Source organism: Cavia porcellus, unplaced genomic scaffold (assembly GCF_034190915.1).
Source record: "Cavia porcellus strain 051 isolate PalLab524CR breed Dunkin Hartley unplaced genomic scaffold, mCavPor4.1 scaffold_10, whole genome shotgun sequence".
In the NCBI taxonomy this organism is placed as follows: Eukaryota; Metazoa; Chordata; class Mammalia; order Rodentia; family Caviidae; genus Cavia; species Cavia porcellus.
The window spans coordinates 56950963-56969005 of record NW_026947493.1 but is presented as its reverse complement, the minus strand read 5'-3'; the positions used below and the strand labels follow the sequence as shown (position 1 = coordinate 56969005).

General features: G+C 32.4%; 1 long non-coding RNA gene across 1 annotated transcript in view; it reads left to right on the top strand.

Moving 5' to 3' along the window:
- Positions 1–9624, top strand: part of LOC134477778 (uncharacterized) — a 41660-nt gene extending 32036 nt beyond the window's left edge. Inside the window, exons 2-3 of the long non-coding RNA XR_010049966.1 lie at positions 8726–8784; positions 9362–9624. This is a non-coding gene — a long non-coding RNA (uncharacterized LOC134477778). The remainder of the gene's footprint in view (positions 1–8725; positions 8785–9361) is intronic.
- The last annotated feature ends 8419 nt before the right edge of the window (positions 9625–18043 follow it).

Here is an 18043-nt window from a genome sequence, read left to right as displayed (position 1 = left end):
TACCTCTGCCGATTTTGAATTCAGCAGCCGTATGAACAGACGCCTAACTGGGCAGGTGTGTCTGAGGTCTAATTCCTTCTCTACTGATTGTCAGTTTAAAATTTTTTTCAAGTTACATAAATCTTTAAGTTTCTTTTTTTCTCTCCAGATCTAAAGATGACATTTCTACTTTGCTAGATTATGTATTTTAAATATGACAACATGTACTTAATATAATGTCATTGAAGCAGTAGTTGTTCAATAAAATTGGATCCCTTCATTTTCTTTATTTCTTTTCTTCCTTCATCAGATGTACATGTACTTCTTCTCCTAAATACAATATGCATAATAAGATGCTTAGGTTGGTCTCTTCACAGAGATTTTTCCAGCATATAATACCTGAATACATTTTATACTTAGTATACTTATAATCAAATCAATTTAAAAATCAGGATAAGCTGAATTAATGAAATCATGATTTTTTTCTTAATTTGTTTCTTCTGTTCTATTTATAGCTGAGCCTGCAACCTCTTTGAACTAATCTCTGTCAGGAAAGCAACAATGCATACTCAAATATTCCAAATTAGATTTGGAAATCTGGAATCTCTTCTGTATAAATGGAACTGTTTTTTATCCACTATAAATATGCTTTCAGACTCTTGCAGATTATTTGTAATCAGGTTGAAAATAAAGTATGAGTCAAAAGGAATGTGACATTAAGATTTAATCAAAATATGTCCTATGAAATAACTGAAATGATTACCATGATTCAGTAGATCTAAAAGATGTACTATTGTACTGTACCTCGATTCAAGATTAAAGAGTCTATCATCACCAACTCTTTCTTTTTATCACTTTGTCTTTTTGAGACAGAGTCTCACTATGCAGTTCAGGCTGGCCTTGAGCGCCCTTCGTAGCCCAGGCTGGTCTTGAACTCCAATGATCCTCCTGCCTCAGCTTCCTGTGTGGGATTACAGGTGTGCACCACAGTGCCTGGCTCAATTTTTTATGTAGCAGATTTTTCATGTTCCACTTAAGAAATGAGATGAGGATAATAAAGTAATTAAAGATTAAACAACTCAAGGAAATTTGTAAAACAAGAAGCATTTCCAATGTCAGAAAAGTCTTATTATTCTAAAAAGAAAAGAATAAGATTTGTACATGTACCTTTGTTCTCTAAATGGTTTCATTAATTTCACCTGTCTCTCAAGGTGAGCGATCTCTACAAGAAATAAAAAAAAAAGTGAACTAACCAATTCCCAAAATAGTCCTGGGAGTTCAAATCAAAGCACTAAGTGTCTACACTAATCTTTGTTTTTCTTACCTTCTCTAGGCATGTCTTTTGACCAGACATGTTTTTTTCTGCATGTGAAAGAGAAAAAGAAGTTTGAGCATCATAGTTTAAAAAGACATAACTTTGAAAATAGCATCACTTTTTGAGCAAGCTAGTCCTGAATTTGGAACAGCCCTGATTTTCTACATGTGGGCATTTCATAGCATGTAAAACATTACTCAAATCTGGTAACCATATTTCTCTGAGTGTATTAAACAGTTTATTGTTGAACAATGTCATACATTTTTGTATATAGTATACACATAAGTAAAAATCACAATTTCTTTTTATGTTAAGCATATTTATAAATAATACTTCAAAATTTACACTATTTTATTTAACAATTTTTGTAATACTTTATGAACAAGTCCTGTGGGGTCTAGCACCCTCATCTAACTCATGAGTAAGAAGGAATGTTATTTGTATGACTTTCCTCAGACAAAAGACAAACCAGTTTCATTTCTCTAGGTATATACTAACTAAGCAGATTTTTCTTCTGTAAAGTGAGTATAAAACTCAGGAATATAAAAACAGAAAGATTTTTTTAATTATAAAAAGTATAGCATTTTCCTGGTATTATTATTTAGTTTTTTCTAAAGTCATTATTGTAAAGCAGCATTTGACTGATTTTCTATATATTTTATTTCAACTGAGTTGTCATATGCCATATTCTCCAATAGAAATCAGAAAGACACATCAGAATCATAATTCCAGACAGGAGTTAGAAAAAAATTTCCTTCAGTACAAATGTTGAATTTGCATATACATATTCTGTTTTTGATGCAACCCTAAAAACTGAGTAATTGCTGAAAAAGCCCTTAATATCCCACCTCATTACAAAAAACTTACTATTGGTTTTGGTATATTTTTAATTAAATGTTCTCTATGAGAAACTAAACTAATGAAAAGTAAATTCCATTAATGATTTTTGGTACTAGTATTTATTTGGGAATAAAAATTACATCTCAGAAATTTCTACTTTTAAAAAATGTGATTTGTTTGAAAACTAATGTCCAAGCAATATTTTCTCTTTTTTGCCAATTCATCTTTTATTTTTTACTACACACATCATTATTTTACAGAAAAAAGAACTCCATAACATTAAAATGTGATTAATTATATTTGATTTTTTTAATGTGGAAACTAAATTTTTATACAATTATAATCAATAAACATAATTCATATTCTAATTAACATTTTGGTTCTAAGTATTCTTGCATACAACTTTACACATAGCAACATTATACCTGGGAAAATATTTAAAGAAAATCTACTTGTGCAAGTTTTGTTTTTTAAAGCCCATCAGTTGAGAAATGGACAAGCAATATTTTCTTAATACTCCTGTTGGATAACTTTGCTCATCTAGCCTTGAATTTATCTGCTTTGTACCGTCTTTAAACAAGACAAAAAATTTTTCAATATTTCCTATAGATTAGTCACTAAAGACTATTAAAAATGGGAAATGTAAGAGCATGATTTGAGTTTATAACTATGGTAAGAATATTATCCAAGGAACTTTATATTACTTGTACCAATACCATAGTGTAACATGTGACAAAAATAAGTTTTAAACTGACTGTAGGTGCTGATCTTACTTTTTAAATATTTTTGAAGAAATAATTTCACCCTATAATTCTGAAATAAAGCTTCAGCATATTTTCTCTCAGTGATGATATGCTTTTGTGTTGTCCCAAGTCATATTCGGTAATACTTAAATCTGTATAATTTAAGTTAAATATATTTCAATTAATTTTAATTCGTGGCTTCTTTTCTATCACAAAATTAATTAACTTGAGAAGATACCAAAACAAGATTATGTGAAAGCCTATTTCTAAGACCACATAAGAAATAAAATGTCATCTGTCATTTTAATTTACTGTACCCTTATCACTTAACTATCAAATGATGTCATTCTGACATTTAGAAGAAAGATGATATGCATAATAAATGTCAAGACTTTTTTTCTCCAAATACAACTTACTTCTCAAAAGCATAATGACAAAAGTGCAGGTATCATGAAATTTGTTCTCTTTTCACACAATAAGCTTTGCCTAGAAACACATCAGCCAAACATGATGTCTGTTGCCTAGCAACTATCTGACAATTGTACACTTTAGATGACCTGGATATATATCTGACTGTTAACACTTATTCAACTGACTTAATTAAATATTTAGAAATGCTTAGGATTTTTACACAAAAGAATATTGAAGTAGAATTTAATTTTAACCTTGAATAAGTAAAGAAGTCAATTTTCTTATTAAAGGAATTGAGGAATCAGACAAAAGCATGGTAAGACATTTTTTAAAATAGTGATAAATTATTAAAAAGGAACAATGGCCTGGATTTTTTCGTATAGTAGACTTAATAAAAAGAAGAAGCACACTGAGCAATTCATGTAATTGCAACTTCAGCCTCTAATATGTATGTATGAATATTTTCTCAAATTTTCAATGTCACAAAAATTTCTGAAAAATAAGATCACTGACATTAGCTCAGTTTTGTCAGTGACCGATTTCTCCAGCGCTTTAAGTAAAAATCATAAAACTAAACAATCAGATGTTTAGACAAATACTCAGGCAAACATGTTAAGCACTAATGTAAATATGGAGCAATAAAATTAAGGATTACATCTGTTGAAAACTGTTACACTTCCAGAAAATATATATACTGAGTATATTACACAAGCACCCACAGATGAAGGCTAAAAGGATAAGGAAGAGAGAAACAAGAAGACTCTACAAAACAGTGACTTTCTTTTTTATTAATTTTATCTTATTTTTTATAAAGGTAAAACAGAATAAAGCAGATCAGAAGAAAAAAATTTAAGTGACACAGATTTCAAAATAAGACAACAGGAAATCTACAGTGGCTACCATAAAGTCTCTTGTTTTCTTCTAAATAGTTGTCTATATCTTCACACACAAGGAATTCATACAAAACAAAATAGTATAAAACTGATCAGAATAGTGTAATGAAGGCATAACAGGACTTCAAAACCAGACAATATGAAAATTAAAAATGGCTGCCATAAAATCGCTTGTTCTCTTCAAAATAGCTGTCTGTACCTTCATGTGTGTTGAAATTAAACAATACAAAACAGACTAAAACCAGTCTGAACAAAAAAAAAAGTATTATTGGATTTCACAGCACGATGATGTGAAATCAGCAGGGGATACCATAATGTGTGTTGTTTCTTCAAAATAGCTGATCATTTCATCACACGTAATATAATTGATTCTCATAAACTGTTTAGAAGTTCTAGGCATGTATAAGTCTCTACATGTATACCTATACTTTCTGTATTAGAGCGAAAAACAAAACAAAACATTACTGGAAAAATAAAAAACAAAAAAGACAAATAACAATAGCAAAGAGCCCAAAACAATAATGATACAAGCCTTCAAAACACGGTGATAGGAACAGAACTAAGGTTAATATTTTGCATAGTGACTTTCAAGAGTTCCTCAGGTCACCTGATACACATATGCAATATTGTTCCAGTTCTATGAATAGTAACTGTGTTCTACAAACTTATAGAATTTGTAGCACAATCATCTTAGCTCTCCTGTGTGTTTATACAAATTTAGATATTTTCCCTTTCTTTTTCTTTTTCCTGCTTTGCCCTGAGATATTATTTTTTCCTCTTTGAGAATGTTGTTTCTCTTTCACTGTATTTAGTGAGGATTTTGTATCGTATGTACTCTTACCATTTCTTATACTAGAGAGACAATATGGTATTTACCCATGTGAGTTTGATTTATTTCACTTATGAGTATGCTCTCAAGTTGTATCCACTTATTTATAAATATCTCAGTGTGATCATTCTTTATACCTGAGTAGTACTCCATTGTATAAGATTACCCCATCTTTTTTATCCATTCCTCAGTAATGGGCATTTAGGTTGTTTCCAAGGTCTGGTTATTACAAATTGTGCTGCTATAAACATGGGTGTTCATATATCACTGTGATATGATGTTTCCAATTCTTCTGGGAATATGCCCAGAAGTGGAATAGCTGGGTCAAATGGGACTTTCAATCCCAACTTTTTGAGAAATCTCCAGATTAAACTCTGCGGTGGTTGTACCAATCTGCACTCCAACCAACAGGTCACAAGAGTTCCTTTTTCCCCACAACCTCTCCAGCATGTGTTGTTGGCAGTTTCCTTTATCCTGGCCATTCTTTCTGGAGTGAGATGGAATCTCAGTGTGGTTTTAATTTGCATTTCTCTAATGACAAATGATGCTGAATATTTTTTCATGTATTTATTTGCCATTTGCATTTCTTTATTTGAGAACTGTGTATTCATCTCAGATGCATAATTTTGGATTGGGTCTTTGAATTTTGTGGGTCTGATTTTTTTTTTAATTCTTTGTATGTTCTAGACAGAAGTTCTTTGAAGGACAGTTGATTAATATTTTTTCAAAATTCATGGGTGTCCTTTTTACTCTGTTGTAAACTTCTTTGACATGCAAAAAATTTTTTAATTAGATATGATCTCAGTTATTGATTCTGGGAAATATTTCCCAGGCAGTTTGATTTTTGTTCATGAATTCTTTACCTACCCTTATGTCTTCAAGATTTCTACCTACTTTGTCTTCCAACAGGTTTAGTGTTTCTGTTTTAATATTTAGATCTTTGAAAGCTGTGGTATTTTTATACAATGGAGTACTACTCAGCTATAAAGAATGATCACATTGATATATTTATCAATAAATGGACACAACTTGAAACCAGTATGTATCATAAGTGAAATAAATCAAACTCACAGGTATGAATACTGTATAGTCTCCCTAGTATAAGAAATGGTAAGAGTACATAAGAGTTTATGGTAATCATGATTCCCCATTACATTGCTCTGAAGCCTTATAATGTCTGCATTCATTAGTTGTAATGGTTTTATCCTAGTTTGTTTGATTTTATTATCTGTGATAGTATAAACAGCTATTTTAAAGAAAACAAGACATTAGAATAGCCAATGCTGATTTGGTATCATCTTACTCTGAAATCCTACTATGTTTTTGTTTTTTCTGTTTCCTTTGGTTCTATCCTGTTATATCTTATTGGATATTATTATGTGTGATAGTATAAACAAATATTCTATGGAAAATGAGATAACATAGTAACCATTGTTCATTCTCTGCTATTTGGTTCTGAAAACCCTGTAAATGCTTTCATTCTCTTGAATGGTTTTATATTGTTTTGTTATGTTTGCTACTATCATATATGAAGCTATAATCAACTATTTCAAAGAAAGAGACTTTATGTTAATTAATGTTAATTAATTAATGTTAATTAACTTTATGTTAATTTACTGTTAATTATGGGTTGTCTTGTGGTAAAATCCTGTGTTACTTGCATTGTTCTCTCGGGATCTGCTTTGTTTTGTCCTCTTTTGTCTTAATCTCTTTAAAATAAAAAATAAAAAAAATATATTTAGATCTTTGATCCATTTTGATTTTTATTTTAGCACATGGTGATAAGTATGGGCCTAGTTTTAGTTTTCAGCATACAGAGAGCCAGTTTTTTCAGCACCATTTATAAAGAGACTATCTTTCTTTCAGTGAACATGTTGGCCCCTTTGTCAAAGATAAGATGGCTGAGTGTGTTCGTAGTTGTAGCTGTATCTTCTAATCTTTTCCATGAATCTTCAGGTCTGTTTTTATTCCAGTGCCTTGCGATTTCATTACAGTATCTGTGTAGTTTAACTTCAAGTCACGAATTGTGATGCCTCCTCCCTCGCCTTTGTTGTTCAGAACTGCCTTTGCTATTCTAGGTCTTTTCTGATTCCAGATGAATTTTAGGAGTGATTTCTCTAGGTCTGTAAGTTATACTAGTTGTATTTTGATAGGAATTGCATTAAATCTGTATAACTATTTTGGGAGAATGGACATTTTCACAATGTTTGTTATTCCTATCCATGAACAGGGAATGTCTTTCCATTTTCTGAGATCCTCTTCAATTTCTTCTTTCAGGGTATTATGATTTTCCTGAATAGATCTTTTATTTCTTTGTTAGATTAATTCCTAAGCATTTCATTTTTTTGGATGCCATTATGAAGGGTGTGGCTGTTCTTATTTCTCAGTGATTGTTGTTTGTGTATAGGAATGCTATAAATTTTGAGTGTTGACTTTCTATCCAGCTTCATTACTGAATTTATTTATTATACCTAGAAATCTTTCAATGGAGTTTTGGGGGTCTTCTATGTAGAGTATCATGTCATCTGCAAATAATGATAATTTAACTACTTCCTTTCCTATCCTCACTCCTGTTATTTCTCTCTTCTCTAATAGCTCTGGCTAGTATTCCCATCACTATGTTGAACAGGAGTGGTGAAAATGGACATCCTTGTCTTGCTCCTTATTTTAGAGTAAAGGTTTTCAGTTTGGGGCCATTTAATATGATGCTGGCTATTGCTTTGTCAAAGATGGCTTTTCTCATATTGAGGTAAAGACCATTTATTCCGGTTTTCTGAAATGTTCTTACCATTAAGGTTCTTACCATCAGTGTTCAACCTTATCAAAAGCTTTTTCTGCATCTATCGAAATGATCATGTAATTCTTATTTTTGGCTCTATTGATAGATTGGATTACATTTATTGATTTGCCTATGATGAACCATCTCTACATTCCTGGGGTGAATCCCACTTGATCATGCTGTGTAATCTTCTTGGTGATTTGGTGCATTCTGTTTGCCAATATGTTATTGAGAATTTTCGCATCTATGTTATTAGGGAGATTGTTCTGTAGTTCTCTTTTTTGTTGCATTCTTCTGGTTTTGGTATTAGAATAATACTTGCTTCCAGAAATGAGTTAGGGAGAATTGCTTCCCTTTCGATTTCACTGAAGGCTTTGAGGAGTGTTGGCATTAAGTCTTCTTTGAATTTCTTGTGAAATTCTGCAGTGAATCCATCTGAACCTAGGCTTTTCTTTGTTGGTAAGGTTTTAGTTACATGTTCAGTTTCATTAATCGAAGTTGGTTATTCAGAAGTTTTACATCTTCTTGATCCAGCTTTGGTAATTCATGTTTCTAGGGATGTGTTCATTTCTTCTGTGTTATTAAGCCTATGAGAGTAGAGGGTTTTGAAACAGGTATTGATGATTTTTTGTATTTCCACAGGGTCTGTAATGATTTCACCCTTTTCATTCCTTATTGCATGAATTTGAGTTTTTTCTTTCCTTTTTTAAATAAGGTTGGCTAGGGGCTTATCAACTTTATTTATTCTTTCAAACAATAACTCTTTGATTTATTGATTCTTTGGATTGTTTTCTTAGTCTCTATTGATTTCTGCTCTGGCCTTTATAATTTCCTCCCTTCTTTTTGGCTTTGGGGTAGGCTTGTTCTTCTTTTTCTAGATATTTGAGGTATAACATCAGATTGTTTATTTGTGTTTATTCTGTTTTCCTGATATAGGAATTCAGCGGCATAAATTTTCCTCTGAGGACTGCTTTCATTGCATCCCATGGATTCTGGTAAGTTTTATTAGTATTTTCATTTGCTTGTAGGTATTTTTTAATTTTCCCTGTGACCTAATCATTGTTCAAGAGTGTATTATTCAATTTCCAGTGTTTCTGGGGTTTTTGCAGTTTCTTTTATCATTAATTTCTAGTTTCATGTTGCTGTGATCTGATAGCATGCATGGGATAATTTCAGTTCTTTTGCATTTATTTAAATATGTTCTGTGGGCTAGTATATGGTCTATTTTAGAGAATGTCCCATGTACTGCTGAGAAGAATGTATATTCTGATGTTGTTGGATGGGATACTCTGTATATGTCGATCATCTCCTTTTGTTCATAAGTGTGATTCAGTTCTGTTATTTCTGTGCTGATTTTCCACCTAGTTGATCTGTCTCTTTGTGTCAATGGGAAGTTAAGGTATCCCATTATAATTGTGTTATTGCTCATTTGAATTTTTATTTCCATTAATGTTTGTTTGTATAGCTGGGTGCTCCCAAATTTGGTGCATACATATTTAAGATTGTTATCTCTTCCATCTCTTCCTCTTCAAATCTAATTATTATTTGTTGTTACTTTTTTTTTTTTTTTAGTGCTGGAAATTGAACTCAGGACCTTGTGATTGCCACGTAAGCACTGTGCTGCTGAGCTGTATCACCAGCCCTAAAATCTGATTGTTTAATCATTAAGATTCTATGTACAATCAGTCTTTCGAAGCACTTTAAACACTTGGTTTTCACAAGAGGAAATTAACATTTTTAAGGAAAATATTTCACAGAGTCCAGTAAAGCATTTGGTTATGCTTTATCCTCAAGGAACGGAAAACTTTATTTATTTAAAGTCACTGTTACATTTCATATGGCTTAAAGTAAAAAAAAATATGAATACATGTCTATGTGTTTGTTTATGTATACAGTAATTAAGAACAAGTAACTAACCACCTGGGTATTCATATACTTAAATTTTTAATTTACTAATTTTTATTAGGAATATATTTCCAATATAATTTAATAAATTTATGATGAATATCAATTTATCAAACCATAAGTGAAAAAATAAGACTGACTTATAAATAGGCTAAAGATTTAAAATACTAAAAGATAGACCCTACTAACTGCAGAGGAAACTTTGATTCTCCAGAAATAAAAATAATATAGTTGATTATAAATAATTCTTTGAATATATCAAATATCCATTTAAAAATAATAAAATCAGTGTTTAGTATTCATTTTATTTATAAAGTTTTAAATTCAATTCAATAAACAGTTTTTAAGTCAATAAAATGATCAATGAAACTCTAATAATTTTACTAGAATTCTTTCAGAAAAAATTGCAGAACTTGGAAGGCAATAAGGGAAAAATTAAGATAGCCATAACGGTAAACATTTTGTATAAAATGGAAAAAGAAATCATGGTAACTAAGGTAAAATCAGAGTCAAGTCAGAATGTTTATTGTTTTTTATTATAAGGGAAAAAGAATATTGTGCAAGGTGGAAAGTAAAATAAAAACAGAATCACACCCAAGAAGAAAGCACTTTTGAAAGAAAAACAGGACAGGAATTGAGAAAAGGCAGGCAAGTTTCCACAATGCAGATGTAAGAGCATCTTCTGATATTAGAACTGAGGAGTGAGGGAGATCGTGAACACTCAGTTTGTATGCTGTGGTGAACACCGGGCAGAGAGCAGTGTAAAGCAAGTTGCCTTGTTGTTTTTTCTCTTTCACTGTATGTAGCTATGTGGATCTTTTCTTCTCTTCTTTTCAAAGATGAAGAAAGACAAACAACATTCCCATCCAGGAAAGTTCAAAGTCTATCCAGGGAAGACCTCCTTGATGGCAGCTAAGCCTGGGTTCCAGCTCTCCCCTGGGACAGAATGGCCAGCTGTGAGACGCAGCTGATTGCTGAGAAATAGCCAAGAGCAGCTTGAGCAAGCATTTCCACACATGGGTAGCAAAATGTCCTTTGATTGTCCCAGTCCTATGTCTTGAAGTGCCACATCCTCTGTAGATGAGAAGCACAAAGAGCATAGGACAGAAGAATGCTCACCCTGTAGGATAAAAATAGGAAAGAAATTAACTTTTCATTCACAGAGACATTTTTCCATGTTCCAGAAATTGTACACAGTTACTACCATTGGAGTTTGGTGTCAGATACACTCAGAAAACAGCTTAGGCTTTGCAATGTGAAAACCATGTTACTTTGAGCAAGTTAACGAAGCATCAAGAGATTAACTTTTCTTCAGGAGAGCAATGCCTTATTAAATGAAATAAAATTATGTATGTGAAACACTTAGCATACCGCCTTCCAAAGAGAAGTTGGTAAAAAGTAAAAGACTAAATGTGCTTGCAAAATAGAAACAAGTGTTTTTCACTTTTAAACATATGCAAGTTTAAAATAGTGTTATGAAAATAAGGAAAATAATAGACTTTAAATTTTGCATCCACTCTTTATTACATTTGAGTGTGCTAACTTATAGTCTAAAAAAAAGTTCTGCAAAGTAAACACAGTTATCCTCACTGAATGAAAATAGTCAATAACTTTTGTAACTTAATCAAATTTCATTCATCTAGCCATTTTTATAATCCTTTTTGCACCATATAATTTTCTAGTTGGTCAGGATTTAAAAGTCAATAACTAAGGCAGAGCAAATGTGATGACCACAAGTCTCTTAATATGGGCCACATTTATTCCAAAGCCTCCTTTCCTTTTATATGATACTTTCTAATTTGAAACAGCTAAATTGAATGCACTTTTCCCTCATGGTAAGTAACAAAGAGAATTCTAACAAGGTAGCCACAGTTTAATCAGCATAATATATCTAAACCAGAAATTGAGCAGGTTTAGTATATAAATCTCAGAGGAAAGTTAATGAAACCAGAATGTTGATATTGTTACACATACATTCAGCCATAATTGGCCAGAAGCAAATGTTGGCTTTATATAAGCAATCAAGCTAAAATAATTGTATTGCTTTAATGTTAGTAAAGATTCAAGTTAAAGGTTAATGGAACAGCTCATGCATTCAACAAACATTTATTTAACACCTCCTAAGTGCCAAAGTAGAATTCCTAAATTAGGAATTACAGAGGTAAGAATCAGCAAGACTAATGTGTAGACTCTTTTGTGGATATAAGTAACAATAGGTTCTGTGATGTGGTCAACACATCATGTGGGGACAGACAAAATCACAATGCAATCTATCTCCAGGAACTGGAAATGTGAAAATGTTTCTGAAGAAAGATGGGAGTCCTAAAGGTAGAAAGCTGCAGTAGTTAGTTGCACATGTTACACTGATTATACTTTGGACTCCCTAGATGTTTATTCAATGTTGGGTCTGGATGGTTCCATACATGTACTTTTGGATTACATGAATTTAAATTTGACTTGAATTTGTAGACAAGGTAAAGCAAATTGACTTCACCAATGTGATCTCACACAACTAATAAAATAAAATGGTAGCATAAGGAAGTATACAATCTGCCCATTTTCCTGCTGGGATATTAGTTTCCTACTGGCTTTTTTTTTTAACTGGAGTTGAACTCAACCTCACACTTGTTAATACACTGTGCTGCCTAGCTACAGTTCCGGCCCTCCCACTGACTATTGACCTGAACTTGGACTGGATGTTGTGCCAGAGTCTGTTCTACTTGCGACCTGCAAATTTGAACTGAAAATGCACCATCAGCTTCTTGGTTTTCCAGCTTTCCTGCTGTGGATCTTGGTATTTGCCAGTCTTCATAATAACATAAACCAAAACTTTGTAATACATTTGCTTCTGTACACATGTATATGTATCCCATTGGTCTTGTTTCTCTGGAGGGCTCTAACAAAAATGGAGACATTTCAAGTCAGAAAATGGTAGGACAAAAATCTCTGAAGTAATTCTATTAGTAACCTATTCCAGATACTAGAAAATGTTCAGTGGAGCTATTGCAGATAATGCTGAAATAAAAAGAGAACAGGCAACTGGAACATTTAATGAAGATAATTATAACTCCTGGCTCTTGGTTTAGTTTCTATACACCTATAGCAGTACTGCAGATGAGGTAAAAGAGAAATCTAGTTCTTCCAATTCTGGAGGCCATACAAGGTGAAAGGGCCACATCCAGTTAGGGCCTTCTCAATGCTTCATAATATGACCAAAGACACATATAATCATGAAAGCATCATGATATAATTAAGTCTTTGTCTACATTTGCACCTATGCAAGAATCAGGTGAGCCAAATAAGGTGAGCCAAATACCCCATGGTATCTGGGTATTGCAGTTGGATATTAAATGTCCACAAAAGATCAACATATTAAAGGCACCAGCAGATGATGCTATGGTGAGATTGTGGAAAATTTAGGAGATGTGACTTACTAAAAGAAAATTAGGTCTCTGGGGTATTCTAAAGGGGACATTTGCATTTGGACTCTGGCCTCTCTCTCTCTCTGTCTGTCTGTCTGTCTCTCTCTCTCTCTCTCTCTCTCTCTCTCTCTCTCTCTCTCTCTGTGTGTGTGTGTCTCTCTCTCTGTCTCTTTCTCTCTCTCTGTCTCTGTCTCTGTCTCTCTCTCTGTCTCTGTCTCTTTCTCTCTCTGTCTCTCTGTCTCTCTCCGTCTCTGTCCCCCTCCACCTTGCTTCCATACTCTCATGAGAAAAATAGCTTTGCTCTGCTCCTCTCTGCTTCCAAACTCTCATGAGGAAGCCAGCTTTCTTTCCACCACACTCTCCCTGCAATGGTGCCCTGTCTTGCTACAGGACAAGAAACACTAGAACCAACTTACCATGGAATGCAACTGTGATCTTAAAAAAGCCTTTTCATATTTAACAATTTATCTCAAGCATTTTTTCACAACAGTGGAAATCTAGCTAACACACTGCCTTAGTTATGATGATAACTAAGATCTGAGGGCAGCAAGCAGGAGGTGGAATAAAGAGGTAGAATTCAGAAGACACAGTGACTGACCGGGTTGGGGTGAGCTGCTTATGAAGAAAGAGGGATTTGGAGGATTCCTGGTAAGAAAACATGCAAGTGTATGAGTGGCAGTGTTCTTCTGCACTAAAATTTAGACAGAGGAAAAATAAAGTCCATCTCTTTATAACTGTAGTTTAAATGTCTATAACAATGAACATTCAAGATAATGTTGATGTGAAATTCAGGGGAAAGACTCGGTTCGACTGTGGAGAAATCATTAGAAGATTGCAATTGTCTTCCTCTGAGAAAAGAGATACCCACAAGGAAGACACACTGACTGCCCTCCTACAGAATACACTGAGTGCTAACCACGTGTGGAGGAGTCAGTGATTCACCTCATACACCTACTTTCTATTATTAAGATATTTCTGAGAAGGAGGAGATTTTGTGGTAAATTGGAATCAAATGCTAGAAATTCCCTTGTAACAATAACTCATATAGAAAACAGTAGTAGGGAAAGAAACAGCCCCCACAGTCATAAAAGGATAGAAGTAAATATTATAACTAATACTAGTCACAGCAGATATTTGAAAGTATTGATATCAAATAAGATCTATTTTCAGAGTATCAACTTGTTAAGTTCAGATACAAAATGAAAGTCAAATGACCGTGGCTTGTCTATTTTCTTCAAATCCGTTTCCATGTAAGTAAATAGATGAATCTTGAGGCCATAATAGTCAGTGAAGTAAGTCAGATATCCAACCTTAAATGTCGCATGCATTATCTCATATAAGAAACTCACACAGCAAAATACAAGATAGATAAATAGGCAGAAGAGAGATCTTTCACAAATGGATGAGGGAATAAGAGGTAGAAGGATGAGGATGGAAAAAAATTGAAGAAAAAAATGATATAGGTGCTTTTTGAAATGAGAAGGGGACCCAAAAATGGAAGGAGCAGAAAGGGTAAGGAGAGACAGGGGACAAAAAAGGGTTATGATGTGCTACGTGCTTGTAACAACTTCTTATAATAAATGTAATCATTTACAGTATGTACTGTAAACATACACTAATAACAAATAATAATTTTATAATGATATTTGGATAATGTGTTGCATCTACCCCAACTAGAAATATCATGCCTGTTATCTCAAGGTGAGATCTGAGTTCTCACTTTAAAAATAGTTCATATCATTCATGAAATAAAATTGTATATTATGGTAATTACACACCAGATTTCATGCATCACGTTGCATTCAATTATTGTTAGATTGGTTAAACACCAGTACACACTAGTCAAAAGGCTAGATAGTGAATCTAAAAATATCAGTGCCATAGCAATTCATTAGAGAATTCACTCTTGCTCTTCAAAACTACCTTTTTCAAATGCTCTCCAAATACACAAATGTAACTTCATTTTTCCCTTCCAACTGTTTCTTATTATTTGAAGAGATTGTTTTATTTTATCTCCACAAGATTTTTTTCTCTTTCTTACACCTGTAGGAACTTTGTGTCCTGAAATTCCACGAAAGCTAGTTTCTGCATAAGAATGCTTTCAGTAAATATTTAGAAGAGAGCAATGAGCGTATTTTCTATCTAAAATATAAAGAACAGCCTGATAAATAGAATAAGGAAAGATGGGTTGAAATGTGAGAGTAATATTTTACTAACTACATTATTATTATTATTATTATATTATGTGTAATAGACACATTTGCAAATGTAATGTGGCACAGATGAAATGATGGGCAGAAATAAAGAGAAAGGAAAAAACATTTGCTGAAAACAAGCATTTGCTAAAATCTTTGCATGCATTACTAAATTTATTCTCAACAGTGAAACTAAAATTACATGACAAATCTGCTTTGCCAACAAATTATAATACTTTCCTCCAAATTATGCTGCTTTTTTACCCACATCTGCAGCCTCATACAAGCAAGAGAAACCCTGGTCCTAACAAAGCTTAAAATCAAATTGCTAAAGAAAAATATCTTTTAAAAATGGTTTGGAATTTATAAAGTGAGTGTTATAAAGTGAGTGTTTTTAGGATATGACAACTATTTCAGAATTGATTGCTTGCTGAATAAAAGAAAACAAAAAGATCATAGTGATGCAGCTAATAAATATCCAAATTAATAACTGATTAGTAATTTTCAATAATGAGAAATGAGGGGCTATTACTTTAAAGAAAAGACCAAATGTGCTCATGTAACTTAGGGTATTAAGAGTCATTTTCTGGAGGAAATCAAGCTCTGAAAAGCACCTTGAATACACATTCCTAGATGGCCATATTCTCAAGGAGTCAAATGCAGATACCATTAGGAAATACTGAGACTTTCAACAAAATCTTCCATATTTTTAATGGTTTGGTTTTAGTTTGAAACACGATATATAAGGGCACCTACTTTTAGTTGCATTTTAAGAATCAATTTTTAATGAATTTAGCATAAATATATAAATTTAAGTTGGGTTTTGTCTTACACACTCTAAACAGTGAAGCATATGGCTAAAATTCCAAGGTTCCTGAGAAACAATTCAAACAGGTCACTAAGAGCCACTCCTGTTTCAGATATCAGGAAAAAAATCTTGATATTCACCATGTCATAGATTATTTTTTCATAGAAAACAATTCTATTACAACTGTAATTAATATCATTGAGTTTTTTAAGAGGTTTTATAGTATAAAAGTAGAAAAAGACCAGAACCTCTCACATAATGTGAATAAAGATATTATTGTAAGCAACAGTGGTACCAAAAAGAAAAAAGTCAGCATTTCACATTAAGGTTAGCTATGAAAATCTGAGATTTTAGACAAGGTATGTCACTGAAAAGATGATAGATAAAACATAGAGGCTTTAATGAGTCTCTATCCTTGTAAATTGCAATACTAAACTACGTATCTCTTATTGTAAGCAAAATAGATTTGCACTGGTATTTAATTTCAGAGGAACAGAAGCTGACAGATCAAAGTACAAAATGAGAAAATTTTCCTGACCCTGGTAGTGTTGTAAGCTGGAGCACAGTGTTGAAGGAGAAGCAAAACACAGGACTAATTTTAGCTGGTTCTATCCACCGACTTGTTAGCAAATACAAAAATTATATCTGCATGGTGGTCTTTCATCACACCATTAATTTTCCTTAAATCTGTAAGAATTTAATTCAGTTATCCTTAAACTTACAAACTTAATGAATACCAAAGACTTTTAAAAGGCAAAAATAAAACATCAATTTTGTCAAGGTAACTATATAGAGTTTTCTGAAATAACAAAGCACAAAGGATGAAATTATTCAAAACAGAAAATAATCTCAATAAGTGTACCTATCTACATTTGAAAATACCCAGACCTGCATATAGTTTATATGACGAATTGATATTCAGCCAGCTGTCTCTTATTTTAATGTCTCTTATTTTCATGTTTCTTCCCTATCAACTAGTTCAAATGTCTAGAGTTTTGCTGTTTTGTAGAAAAAATCTCTAGATATCGTTCATTTGACTAAATGGGATACAGAACACTCACCTATTCCCCTCAAAAGTCAACGAATATGAAATCATAAAATCAAACACAGTTAAAATTTTAACACAACTAAATAACACAGTTAAATTTGATAATTTCAAAATTTAAACTCCATGGAATTTTGTGTTCCTTAGATGGTTTAACTTTGTAAACTATAGCATGTTCGGGTTTCTTTCTTCCTTTTATTTTTTATCGGTAATGGGGATTGAACTCATGACCACGTAAGGCAGGCACTTAAGCCACTGAGCTAAATCCCCAGCCCTTTGGTTTCTTTCTTGATTATAAAAGCTTTTGAACATATAAAAGTGTAGAGAAAATAATATAATGGATATACACCTGATGTATTACTTATTTAACAATATAAACAATTTACTATTCTCAGCATATCTTTTAAGTTATATGTCCTTATAAAGTAAAATAAACCAAGTTATGACATAATTAATACTACTATATTTTACCTTATAATTTATGCTTAAACTATGTCCAATAAACCTGAGTCTAATGAAAGGAAAATTAGATAGATAGATAGATAGATAGATATGAATGTACATATATGTGCATGTACATATTTATTTATTTATTTATTTGGTACCAGGAAATGGAACTCAGAACCTTGTGCTTACCAGATAGGTGTGGTGCCACTGAGCTACATCCCCAACCCTGCATATACATTATATGTGAATACATTTGAACATACTAGATGCAGGGGAAATACATATATATATATATATATATATATATATACATATATATATATATATCTCCTAAAGGATAAAATGCTTAGTGGTTGCAAACTTCTGATGAGAAAACACATTACCAGAGTTCTAGTTCTGAGTTCACACATATTATCATTTACACATTTAAAA